At 41.2% G+C, this 14107-nt stretch overlaps 1 long non-coding RNA gene across 1 annotated transcript; it reads left to right on the top strand.

Moving 5' to 3' along the window:
* The first annotated feature begins 6100 nt into the window (after window positions 1–6100).
* On the top strand, window positions 6101–7107 carry LOC109504246 (uncharacterized). Its single transcript, XR_002162939.2, has 3 exons — window positions 6101–6292; window positions 6578–6924; window positions 7043–7107. It is a non-coding gene; the product is annotated as an uncharacterized LOC109504246 (long non-coding RNA).
* Window positions 7108–14107: the final 7000 nt, after the last annotated feature.

Below are 14107 nucleotides of genomic sequence, written 5' to 3'. Positions count from 1 at the left end.
TATTCAGCCGTGATGGATATGGCAGCTGTATTTGGGACCTTTCTCTTGGGACTCTTCTTGTTCGTTCCCGGGCTTCTCCCTTCCTTTCCTATATTCCCTTTCTTTCGTTTCCTTTCCTCCTCCTTTCTGGCTTTCCTTTTTTCCTTGCGTCCGACTACCTAATTCCAGGGTTCCTGACCCACCCTTACCTTATTCTCAACTCTTTCTTGCGAAAGGGGTGGGAATTCTCCCCTCAGAGGGAGGTTTGAGTTAAGGGTTGCGGCCCTGTCATCCTCCCCTGTCCTTGTTGTACCGGTTTACCATTTGCTGATGTCTTCTTTCCCTTTTTCTTCTTTTTCTTCTTATCCTTACTCATATCCTTCTGGATCAGGGTGTCCCTCCTTTGGGCATTCCTTATTAGTAGCTGATACCCGCCCCCTCCTTGTGATGCCCATGTGTTCATGGCATGAAGCACTATGGAAGTCACTTTGTCCTCCATGCTTGTTACTGCCGTCTACTCTGGTAAATTCGGTTTTTCCAGCCTGATCCTAGTGTTCAGTGGAAGATTCTCCCCTATTCTGGGGCCGGTCTTATTTCCCCCTTTACCGGTCCCCCCCTTCCCTGTACCCCTTCCGATGGGGCGGGTTTTACCTGGTTTAATTTGTGCAGGATTAACCTCTATTCTCCCCACCGGAACGGGTTCCTCCTCATCCGTGTCTGCGGCCGGAGGCATGATGACCTTGCCCGTCACCCTTCTCCTGTCCTCTTTCTTTACGAAAACCGGAGGAGGTCACCTCCATGGGCTGAGGTGTCCCCTTTATACTCTGTTGTTCGTATCCGCTGCCCGTCGCGGGCAAGGAGGATACCGCAATAGGCTGCGGTACCCCCTTTATACCGCGATGCTTAGTTCCTTCCTGCACCGGGGGCGAGGGGGATATCTCCATGAGCGGAGATGCCTCCTTTATACCCCGCAGTGCTCCCTCCAATTCCTCCATCCTTTTGCACATCACCTCCTGTGAGGTGCGGAGTTGCGCATTCGCTATATGCAGCTCCTCCAGGATGACCTGTTGTTCGCCGCTATCACTCATGGCCATGCGTTTGGCCATCAGAGTGGTGCCTGCTGAAATGGCAGCCGTGGCATCCCAGAGCACCTTCACATATGTGCCTTTGAGGTTCTTTGAGCGAACCGAGAACCCTAATATTTTCATTGCTGCTTGTAGCATAGAAGCAGCAACATCCCTAAACGTGGCCTCCTCCAGGTGGTCGGTCAATCTCTTGACCTGCGCCATGTACTTCCAGTTTTTGGTACAATGCCGGAAGTCCTCCGAAGGATTCTCCAGCCCTCTCAAGAGCCTCCTTTCCTTCATTTCTCTCAAGAGAGCTTCCTTCTTCTCGAGGAATATCTTCTTATTCTTATATTCCCCCGTCGTCTCGGGTCTTCCACGAGTTCTAGTCACCTTTCCTACAAACTTATCGACGTCTATTTCCCCATCCGCCTTCCTGGGTAAATCCCATTTCCCTCCTTGGGGGGGGTATCTCAGGGGTTACCTTCCCTCCCACCTCATCAGACGAGTTAGAATCTAACGAGGATTCATCCATCCTCACCGGCGACCTGGACCTGGATCTAGATCCCAGGGGGACCGCATCTTTTTTCCCGCGTTGACTTGCGCTGCGGAGTCCCTCCCTTCTCACAAGTTAACTAGGACCAGGTTGGTCCTTCGCAACCAAACCACTCACTTCTTCCCTTTCGGATCCACTAGTGGTATCCGAATCATGCGTGTTCCTTGAATTTGCCAGGGTCTGTTCAACGTAGTCCAGGTCCGTGATTTCAATAATAGGTTCATTCATTTTCGGTTTGAAACCCACAACCCAGTGTGGCTCCGCTACCCGGGCGTGCCCGCATCCCCCCGGAAAGGGGGGAGCCTCCGAGTTCCCCCAGAGGAACAGCATATGGCTCTGGCCGATGGAATATACATCATTGGCACTGGCCTCCCGCCCCCTACACGCGCCCTAACCACCATTTCTGACGGCCAGACCGCTTTCGGGGGTCCCATGCCTCCGACAACATAGGCACCGCACTGAGCTCCGCCACGTGGGGGCCCCATGGAAGGAGGTAGCTCACCGGTGTCACACCCCACCGGGAGCGCCTCCCCCATGGCATCCAGCGTGCTCGCGCCGCCCGAGGGTCCGCTTTAGGGCGGTGCGATCGCATTCCCTCGGGCACAGCACACAGGGGTTCCGGCCCCGACCTCGGAATACGTCCGAGTGGCCCGGAAAACCTCTCCACCCCCCGGGTACCATGAGGAGTTCCAAACCCTCATGGTGTGCAGACCCGGGTGTAGGTTGCTCCCTCCGCTCGGCCTTGACCGGGAGGGATGAGGGAGAGGTCCTCCCCCTTCGGCTGCCGGAGCACCAGCGTGCAATGCCTCCGCGGGTGGGGTCCTCTATAATGGCGCATGAGGGTGTCTCGACCCAAACTTCGGAATATGTTCGAGCGGCCCGAGACACTCCTCCACCCCCCGGGTACCATAGGGGCAAGCCCCCATGGTGTGCAGACCCGGGTGTGGGTTCCTCTTTCCGCCTGGCCGAAGCCAGGCGGGTGAGGGAAAGCGGGGAGGCTCACCTTCTTTGGCTGCCGGAGCACCGGCATGCAATGCCTCTGAAGGTGGGGTCTTTTCCCTTCTTCGCCCTAGGGTGTCTCGACCCCGACCTCGGAATAAGTCCGAGCGGCCCGAGACACCCCTCCACCCCCCGGGTACCATAGGGGTAATCCCTCATGGTGTGCAGACCGGGGTGTGGGATTTTCCATCCGCCCAGCCGTGGCCGGGACGGATGAGGGAGAGAGGTCCTCCCCTTGTCGGCTGCCGGAACACTGGCGTGCAATGCCTCCAAGGGTGAGACCCCTCAGGACGCATTAGGGCACCCCGGCCCTGACCTCGGAAACGTCCGAGCAGCCCGGAGCACCCCTTCGCATCCCAGGCACCATGGGGAAGGATCCCCATGGAGTGGAGCCCTGGGTGCGGGTACGTCCCTCCATCTCCGATCCATCCATAACGGACAGATCGAGGCGAGCAGGAAGGGGTCTTCTCTCTTTGGCTGCCGGAGCACCGGCATGCAATGCCTCAGAGAGAGGGGTCCGCTTCCCGAAGCGAGTGCTGAGGAGGTCACCCCTGTCGGCTGCCGGAGCACCGGCGTGCAATTCCTCCAGAGGTGATAGTCTCCTCCCACTCGCTTTATGACCAGTCTAGTCATAGACCAGGCTGATCTACCAGCCCGGTCGGGTGCTCTTGGTCCAGTCCCTCCGTACAGACCACTCCGGCATGGTAGAACCTGCCAGGGGCCGAAACCCCCGCCGGTACAGCTCTGTACATCATTGGGACACCACGACAAGGTGGCACCCACGGGAAGTGCTAAAATACATACTGCCAAAGTATATTTTAACAATATAATAGTCCTATTTTATATAAAAGTCTCTGGTATTTATTTTTATTATCTCTATTTTTTTTTGTGATCCTGGAGAAACCTCTTATAACCCACGGACCCTGGATAGGAGCCCGTGGGTTATGTCGGACTCGCACCGACTAAAACTCCAGGGGGATGCCTATCTTAGGGGGAAGCGATTGGCGGCCGGGAGAACTCATTCCTTACTCCTTTCCCAAACCGCCACCCCCTTTGGCCCCAGTTACGGGGCCCTCGTCCGCCTTGGCCCCCACGCACCACAGGACTTATGGGGGACGGAGGGACGGGGAGAGGGGAGCCGCATCTGGACACATAACTGCTGTGTGTCGCCTAGTGCAGCTCAACCACTGCTCCCAAGGCCCCCCCCCACCAGCCCAGGAAGGGGGAGTGTGTTATCGGCCAAAGCCGTATACTCTTATTATTTCTATTTCTGATAAATCATTTGTATAATTTTCTTAACTATACATTTGTTACCATTGAATTACTATTTTATTATTCATATTATTATTCTTACTTATTAAATTGTTTGTAGCCAACAGCACCTGTAAAATTGCATATACCAGCATTTTCGCCGTCACAGCAATCAATTTCATCGATGTTAAGATCAACCCCTTCTCCGTTGCACGACCAACTTCGCCGATGCCAAGAACAACTCCTTCTCCATTATAACAATCAACCTCGCCGATGCCAAGAACAACCCCTTCTCCATTACAACAATCAAGTACGTCGCAGTTAGTTAGTTAAAAAATCTCTGTTCATATCTTTCCATTCATCTTCTGAAGGAGTTTTCATATATACTCCCATTAAAACACTGGCGATAACTTCACAGATTTCTTTTATTATTTTATGAGCAGTAGACATTCCTACTCTATAAACGAGAGCTAATGACAATACTTGGTCGCGACTAGCCAGATATCCATGATAAAATTGTTTAAATAATAATGAATATTGTACTTTGTTATTATTATAATGTATTATTAGAATAATATATCTATCTTACCTAAGTGTAATCACAAGCCATTGTTTTGGACAAATTGGTTCTCGTAAACTGTTTTTCTGTAGATAAGGTTGCACCATTTCCAGTAATTCATAAAATGTTTCGACATCCATTCGTGTGTATCAGAGCTCGGCAAAATGTACACGCGACGACCGATTTTCGACTATCTCCGCCCACCGCTATTCCCTTTACCTCGCCGCTCCGCGCGCTACCTACAAGCCGCTCGAGTCTCAAGAGCGTGTTTCCAATAGTTTTCCACATCACCCATGAAGTACTATTGTTAACGCGTTTTTTTTTAAGTGGTATCCCCAGTAAGCCTAATCCACTGATGACTATAACCCGTAACTAATTGAACAGAAGCGAAATAAAATATGTTAAATGAAGAATATTCAATTCGATTTTCGGCGTCTTTTATTGGTAAGAGTGGAAACGTCAATTTGGATATTGCATGTAGCGAGCCGCATAAGACGTGGTAAGGAATCGTCGCTTAAAGAAAAACACTTCTCATTTTTTGTAAATTTTATTTTTGAAAAATGAAGAGGTCTGCTGGGGATACCACTTAAAAAAAAACGCGTCAACAATAGTACCTCATGGGTGACGTGAAAACTATTGGAAACACGCTCCTGAAGCTCGAGCAGCTTGTAGGCAGCGCGCGGAGCGGCGAAGTAAAGGGAATAGCGGTGGGCAGAGATAGTCGAAAATCGGCCGTCGCGTGCATATTTTGCCGAGCTCTGGTGTATATCGAAAGAAAAGATCACAATCTTCCTTCAACTCCGCAAAAAAGGTTGTAAAATCACCATATTCTTCTCGTCTTGTGTTTATGGGTCGCACCCACCATCTCCTATTGATCCAACGCTTATATTTTCTTCTTTTCCAAATGGCATCCCGTACAGCACAGAAGTTATAGCATCGTTGTTGCAATATTGCTGCAACATTGTAACATTATTACAACATTGCAACATTGTTGCAACATTGTAGCAATGTTGCTGCAACTTCTGTGCTGTATGGGATATAATCCAAATATTTGCACATGAACCAGAAATAACATAAAATTATCTTTGTTCTATAAAAAAAGTGAATAAATATTATGATGTATATAACACAAAAAATGCATAATAATTAAATACTTTGTTCATGTTGATCTATGTTATATTTACGACTTTAATGATTGTAGAAAGCAATTCCCTTTACTACTTAAATCTCGTCTGACAAAAATCGAAATTAAATAATAAAACTTTTTAATTCGGTTTCAATATTATTGTAGGCAGATTTTCGTTCAGCACATGCACATAAGCACAACAGCAAATGATTGGTTAACGTAGGAGACAATTGTGTTTCAGTATTATACAGTATATTCAGGTTTCTATTTCATGTTCCCATTCCCTGTTCCTATTTCCTATGCCTTTGCATTGTGTACTAGGCCTTACTCTTACAGCTAATGTAGATGAGCCTTAAGACGGCTTAAATATAAAGCGTGGTCTACAATGGCCGCGTTCAGTAGAACAAAGTGATCAGAGAGCGCTTAGTGATTATTGTCTGTGATTGGAGCATTCTTTTAGATTCTTCATAGACCCAGAAGTATTTACCAATCAGGAGCGAGATTCAGTGGAAAATCTAGTAATGTTGTCCAACTGTTGAGTCTGCTGAATGCAGCCAATGGCAGTAAGCAGTGTTAAGGCCATCACATATAAAATTCCGTAAGAACGTAAGACGTAAACTTAAGATGTAAAACGTAAAGTCCATGACACACAGTTAGCGTAAAACATAAAAGTCAGCCAATGGAAAATGCAGAAAGATTCCTTTGCATTTCGTAAAGTTTAACCTGAAATGTCAACGTTAGTACCATTCCACCAAACAGTAAGTATGCTTCTTTTTTATTGAATTTCGAATTTTACAATAATATAAAATGTATTTAGATATATGAATATTAGAATCATTGACACTTTGATAACAAAGAGTGTTTTATAAAAAAAAATGCATCATTTAGATTTTGTTTTAGTAAGGTGTTCTATTAATATTTCTTTCAATGACAATTAGGAAAAAAATTGCCAGTTTTAGTAACAAACCTAAGTCACGTATATCTTGTAAAGGAACATTGCACAGAAGTAATTGTATATACGTATAAATAAAACCATTTTTCAGGTCATTTATTGAAGGAATTTGTTGAACACTGGCAAATGACAGAAGAGGATATATTATTTACAGGACTATTGATTGCGACTATGGGTTTGATAGCATTACGGAGGAAAAAATCTGGAAAGTGGTTGAATCGTCAATGGTAGATCCGACCTATTAATCGTAGGCATCCTGATGGGAGATTACTGATGGGAGACCTACTTCAAGAAATAAAAGATGACTCACAAATGTTCTTCCGATATACAAGGATAACACTTCCAATTTTTAATAAGTTATTAGAAAAAATGAGACTGTTCTTAACTAAGAAGAGTCAGAGCTTTGACAGTGGAAGAACGTTTTACTATAACACTTAGGTATGATTTTTTTCCAAACTTCAGCTCATTCTATACCTATATAAAAGCAAATATAGCGAACTACATATAATACATACATTTCATGTTTATGATTGAACTACTTTTCTAATTATTACAGATATCTTGCAACGGGAGATCAAGTATTATCAATCGCTTTTGCTTACCGCATAGGGGAGTCAACAGCATACAAAATCATAAAAGAAACGTGTGACGTCTTAATAAAAATCTTAACGCCTGATTATCTTCGACCTCCAGTACAAGAAGAGTGGATTAATATTTGTCATGGTTTTTTGAAGGATTGGAATTTCCCACATTGTTTAGGAGCCATAGATGGAAAGCATATTCAGATACAAGCTCCGCCAAACTCTGGCAGCTTATACTATAATTACAAAAAGACTTTTAGTATCGTACTGATGGCAGTCTGTGATTATAAATATAAATTCACTCTGGTCGACATCGGTGCCTATGGTAGTAATAACGATGCAGGAATGTTCTCTCGATCAGAATTCTGCAATGCTCTGCGAAATCAAGAGCTGGACTTAACACAAGGAATTGCAAAATTATCTGGAAGCGAAATAAGAACATCTTGCTTTTTGTTGCAGATGACGCGTTCCAGTTAACTAATAACATGATGAAACCTTATGCTGGTCGAAATTTAAGTCAAATTCGGAAAATTTTTAATTATCGACTATCTCGAGCCCGAAGGACCATTGAAAATACATTTGGCATCCTTGCTTCACGATAGAGAGTGCTCAGGAAACCCATTTGCATGAACCCTGTCACTATCGACAAGATTGTCATGGCATGTGTTTGTCTTCACAACTTTTTAAAAACAGAAAACGATGCATTACCTACAGGAAATCGCTTTTATTGCCCACCCAATTTTGTGGACTCGGAATCACAGGATGGCGATATTGTTCCTGGAAAGTGGCGTAATGAAGATGTTGAAGGCTTTCAAGGCCTTATACCATCAAATGCTCATCGCGCAACAAGAGGAGCATATATCAGGTGTAGTAAAAAGAAATCCATTATTTTTGCATGAAATTGAAGGCTTTAATTACCATAGTTAGAATGATCCGATTTAGGTCAAATATGCGCCGTTTTGTTCGATAACTTGTTGCCATTTTGAAGATAATTTCATTATGCCTCTCTCATAGAAACCCTCGTCCCTATTGGCAAAAAATTGAGACAGTCGATTTTCACAAGCCTCTCTTGAAGCGAATTTTTCACCAGCAAAATTGTTCGCCATGGACAGGAACAGATGGTAATCACTTGGTGCCAGGTCCGGACTATAAGGTGGATGCATAAGAACCTCCCAACCAAGCTCCCGGAGCTTCTGGCGAGTCACTATCGATGTGTGTGGCCTGGCGTTGTCCTGATGGAACACAATTCCTCTCCTATTGGCCAAAGCTGGCCGCTTCTGGGCGATTGCTTCCTTCAGACGGTCCAATTGTTGACAGTACAGTTCCGAGTTAAGAGTTTTGCCGTAGGGGAGCAGCTCATAGTAGATCATTCCCTGCCAATCCCACCAAACACACAGCAAAACCTTCCTGGCCGTCAATCCTGACTTGGCCACCGTTTCCGCCGGCTCACCGCGATTCGACCACGACCGTTTTCGCTTGACGTTGTCGTAAGTGATCCACTTTTCATCACCAGTGACCAACCGCTTCAGAAATGGGTCGATTTTGTTGCGATTCAGCAGCGATTCGCAGATGGAAATTCGGTCCATGAGGTTTATTTTCATTAACTCGTGTGGCACCCATACATCGAGCTTCTTTTTGTATCCAGCCTTATTCAAATGGTTCCAAATGGTTTTTTGTGCAATCTTTAGCTCTTGGGCAATCGAAACAGTGCTTACATGACGGTCGGACTCGATAATGTCCATGATTTTATCGATTTTTTCGACAATTGGCCTTCCAGTGCATGGTGCATCTTTGACATCGAAATTACCGGAACGGAATCGACGAAACCAAAATTGCGCGTGATTGGCTGTTACAGTATCAGGACCATAAACACTATTCACATTTTTAGCCGCCTGGCTTGCGTTTTCGCCTTTATCAAAGAAAAACTGTAAAATATAGCGTATTTTCTCTTTAGTCTATCTTTGACGCGCGCTCAAACAAAACTGAATCAACTAATCACAAAACTGTCAGAAAAGTTTTTTTAGTATGAAATCTCATCTTTCTAACGCCATCTAGTGGAACCCGATCGGACTTATACAACGCGAGATACAGATAACTAAAGCCATCTATTGGAAAAATAATAGATTTCTTTTTACTACACCTGATAATCAAAGAGACTTGTTAGCAAAAAGTATCGGCAAAAAATGCCCGTTTTCGGTACCTCGATTTTTGAAACTTTTTTTATGCCAAATGGTTACTTATGATGACCCAAAAATCCCTGCAAAATTTTAAGATGAGCATATGCCCCGTTTAAGAAATATAGGGGGTCAAAGTTGACCATGTCCAATAAAAAAATATAGCAGCTTCACATTTATATTCCAATAATAATGTCCAAAAAATTCAGCCGAAATGGTTCTTTTAAGATTTTTGGCTGCTGATTACGAATCTGAAGTCAGATTTTAAAAATTCAAAATGGCGGATTCAATATGGCGGACGAATTTTTCTTAAATTCATCAGATTCACTTGAAACTCGTTACTCGGGGGTTTTCGGGGTCGCTGATTACGAATCTAACGGTTAACTAACTTTTAACCAACACTAAATCTTCTTTGTCACTACATTAAACCTACTTTGATCCTACATAGAATCTATTTTGTCCTACAATGGATCTATTTTTCCTCACATTGGTCCTACATTCTACCTAGGAGCGGTGAGCGTCGAGCGGACTGAGTCTCGTTTTAAAGAGTTCGGCCTAGAGTTACGAAACCCTGAAAACAAAAGACGATCAGCAGATCATCATTTCATTAACATTCCATTCCATCCTACATCTTATTTGTATCGTACGCTCGCGAATGTAATAAAATAAAAGTTTCAGTTTCGAAAATCTGGAAATATTGTTGTTTGAAAAATATTATTAATGATAAATGGTAAGATTTTTTTGTACTCTTTGTTTTTTCATGCCAATGACTTAAATCTATGCTTTTTTGTTGTTTAAAAAGTTTTTATATGCGCTACTGCAAAAAGTTCGATTTTCTAGTAAAAATGCCTTTGCAGAGTTTGCAACCTCTGCAGAGTTTAGCATCTGATGAAATATCACTTATTTCACTTAGCTTATGTCTTTTTGAGTTGCCCAATTGTCTCATATTATTAATAACTGTTAATGGATCTTGAATATTGTTAACAGGAAAAAACTTGTCATCTTTACTTCTTTTTTTGCTTATCACAGCTAACGCATTTAATGAAAGGCATTTTTACTAGAAAATTGAACTTTTTGCAGTAGCGCATATAAAAACTTTTTAAACAAAGGGAACGTTTTTGAAAATCTGCTCTAAAATGTTCCGTGAAGCACCCCGAATCGTGAGAGGCAAGGGGACTCACGTGAATCAAGCATCCCGAACTGTGAGAGACAAGGGGACTTGCGCGAATCAAACACCCTAAAGGGAACATACCCCCTACTACGTCCACGCCGTTGTTCCTGGGTAACGCTAAAAGTAGGAGTCAAGTCATTGATAATCTTGTTAACTAATTTTAATTAAAAATTCAGCTTGACCTTGCAATCACCTCAAAGTCAAGTTCAAGGTCATGACGTCCACTTCCAAATACTACATTTGTCTGAAACATTTTTCACTATCTCGCTTAGCTTACGAGTTACTTGAGTGAATTGGTTAATATTACGCATTTGCCCTTGAAATGACCCCTAAAGGTCATTTTGACCACAGTCATGAATTACCAATCTGGACGTGAAATTTTCCGTACTTTCCATTTCCGTAGTCGGAAATAGGAGTTCCTATTTTAAAAAATCAGTTTGGCCTCAAAATGAACTTGACCCTTCACCTCAAGGTCAAAATCAAGGTCACCGCTAAGTGTCCCCCTGCTTATCCTACAACTTTTGTCCGAGGCATTTTCCGCTATCGCCCCAACCTGAGGAGATATTCCCGTGGACGGATTAAAATGGCCCACCCTGTATAAATAAAGCGTCAGCTGTACCAAATCGCAGCGAGTCAGGCGGAATCAAGAGGCACGGTAGTGCCTCTTATTACGCGAAACTGCGAGTTGAAATGAGATGAGATATTCATATCTCAGGAATAGCTGAACTGATCGACGTTTTTTTAGTCCCAATCGATTCAGCCTTAAAAAATAGGAAGAAAAGTGTTGTTGTGCTTTTTGTGTACGTTGTCTCTAAGTGGAGATATTTCAAAATTAAAGTCTGAATCACAGAAATTACGATTCAGTAAGAAAGTAAGAAAGAAACGCTAGACCGCCGAGGAGAGGGGATTTGTGCTTCTCGTTTTTTCGACACCAGAGGCGTTACGAGCGCGCTGAAGATGCAAAGAGCAGCGAGTGCGAGTGAGCAAGCGATAGAGAATAAGAAAGAGAAGAATAGACCGCCGAGGAGAGGGGATTTGTACTTCTCGTTTTTCCGACACTAGAGGCGTTACGAGCGTGCTGAAGAAGTAAAGAGCAGCGAGTGCGAGTGAGCAAGCGATAGGGAATAAGAGAGAGAAGAATATTGGTAGAACAGGAGGTGAAATAAAAATAAAATATTGCTAGCTTATTTATTTTATATATATTATACAGCACATGAATTCGAGTCAAACGAGCAACGTGATCGCAACGTTGGTAGTTTACGTCGAGTAATGAGCGACAGCGAAGGTTTGACAATCGCGCATTCGGTTTTGAAGCTTCCTTTGAGCTAACCTCAAAGATATCACAATGCTGCGCTCACATTTTCGACTGAAAGTTGACTTGTCCAAGTTTTTTCACGATGTGCGTCGGATCTGCTAAATTTTTATTGATTGATCACTAAGATATTTGGCATAAAAGAACCATTTCATTTGTTGTTGAAGGATGCCGAATATCTGCCACCGATGGAGGATATTCTCATTCTCATCGAAAACGAGACGATCAAGTAAGTATAATTCTTTTAATATAAAGTTTTAAACTTAACTTTTCATATATTTTTAGTTCAAATAGGTTTTATGTGTTTATTCATTAATATTATTTGTATGTCATTAATAGATAGAGTAATCCCTGGATCTGGCATATAGAACGAAGTTTTAAATGCATTAGTTACTGTATATCAGATCCCTGGATTTGGCATATAGAACGAAGTTTTAAATGCATTAGTTACTGTATATCAGATAATTACAAAAATTTCTCTAAGGTTAAAGCATATCACAATATTTCACACGATAAGGTTGTCGAAACAACAAATGTTATGACTGAGAAAATAAGAATAAATGCAAGTAATGGATTGGATATATCTGATGATCCTTTGAATGATACAGATTCAGCTTTGATATGTTAGTATATTTTATAATACAAGAAATGTAATGTTTACTACTAAAATTGATTATACAGAAGCAGATACAGATTCATTTCTTCAAAGGTTACAGATTACAGTAATATAAATGAAAGTTGTAATACATTCAAATTACAAAAAACAAATTATATGAAAGAATATTAAAAATAAATAAAAGATAAAGAAATATATATTTCAGTAAGGTCGTCGGCCCCTTCTTTCTCTTCATGCGCTATATCTGGACAATTTTCCAATTGCTTGTATAACAGATAATATAATACACAATAAAACAGATAATACAGTTTGTCTGCGATATCTGCGATGGAGGATATTCACATTCTCATAAAAAACGAGATGATCAAGTAAGTATAATTTTTTTTAATATAAAGTTTTAAACTTAACTTTTGATACATTTTTAGTTCAAATAGGTTTTATGCGTTTATTCATTAATATTATTTGTATGTAATTAACTTATAATCTTATTCTTATAGAGTAATTCCTGGATTTGGCATACAAAACGAAGTATTAAATGCATTAATTACTGTATATCAGACTAATAATTACAAAAATTTCTCTAAGGCTAAAGCATGTAACAATATTTCACACGATAAGGTTGTCGAAACAACAGATGTTATGACTGAAAAAATAGGAATAAATGCAAGTAATGGATTGGATATATCTGACGATCCTTTGAATTATACAAATTCAGCTTTGATATGTTAGTATATTTTATTTATATTGCACTAAAATAAATATAATAATCTTTATAATATAATTAATGAATTATATTTATTTTTAGATAATAACACAAGAAATGTTATGTTTACTACTGCAATTGATTATACTGAAACAGATGCAGATTCAAAGGTTACGGATTAAAGTAATATAAATGAAAGTTGTAATACATTCAAATTACAAAAAACTAATTATATGAAAGAATATTAAGAATAAATAAAAGATAAAAAAAATATATTTCAATAAGGTCGTCGGCCCCTTCTTCCTCTTCATGCGCTATATCTGAGCAATTTTCCAATTGCTTGTATAACAGATAATATAGTTTGTATCTGCGATATCTGCCACCGATGGAGGATATTCACATTCTCATCGAAAACAAGACGATCAAGTATAATTTTTTTTAATATAAAGTTTTATACTTAACTTTTAATATATTTTTAGTTAAAATAGGTTTTATGCGTTTATTCATTAATATTATTTGTATGTAATTAACTTACAATTTTATTCTTATAGTTAGAGTAATTTCTGGGTCTGGCATACAGAACGAAGTTTTATATGCATTAGTTACTGTATATCAGATACTAATAATTACAAAAATTTCTCTAAGGCTAAAGCATGTTACAATATTTCACACAAGGTTGTCGAAACAACAGATGTTATGACTGAGAAAATAGGAATAAATGCAAGTAATGGATTGGATATATCTGATCCTTTGAATGATACAGATTCAGCTTTGATGTTAGTATATTTTATTTATATTACACTAAAACAAATTGAATCTTTATAATATAATTAATGAATTGTATTTATTTTTAGATAATAATACAAATGTAATGTTTACTACTGCAATTGATTATACAGAAGCAGATGCAGATTCAAAGGTTACGGATTATATAATAATATTCACCTATATATTATATATTATTATTATATAGTATTTACTGTTTTTTGCAGACTTTGAAACTTGTCGATGACTATATACTGCGACCGCTCCTAGCTACTAGGAAGCGGGAAAAGTCGCGACGA

The sequence above is a fragment of the Harpegnathos saltator genome, unplaced genomic scaffold (genome assembly GCF_003227715.2).
Source record: "Harpegnathos saltator strain DR-91 unplaced genomic scaffold, Hsal_v8.6 scaffold718, whole genome shotgun sequence".
In the NCBI taxonomy this organism is placed as follows: Eukaryota; Metazoa; Arthropoda; class Insecta; order Hymenoptera; family Formicidae; genus Harpegnathos; species Harpegnathos saltator.
Note: the sequence above shows the minus strand (reverse complement) of the source record. Positions and strands in the feature narration are given on the sequence as shown.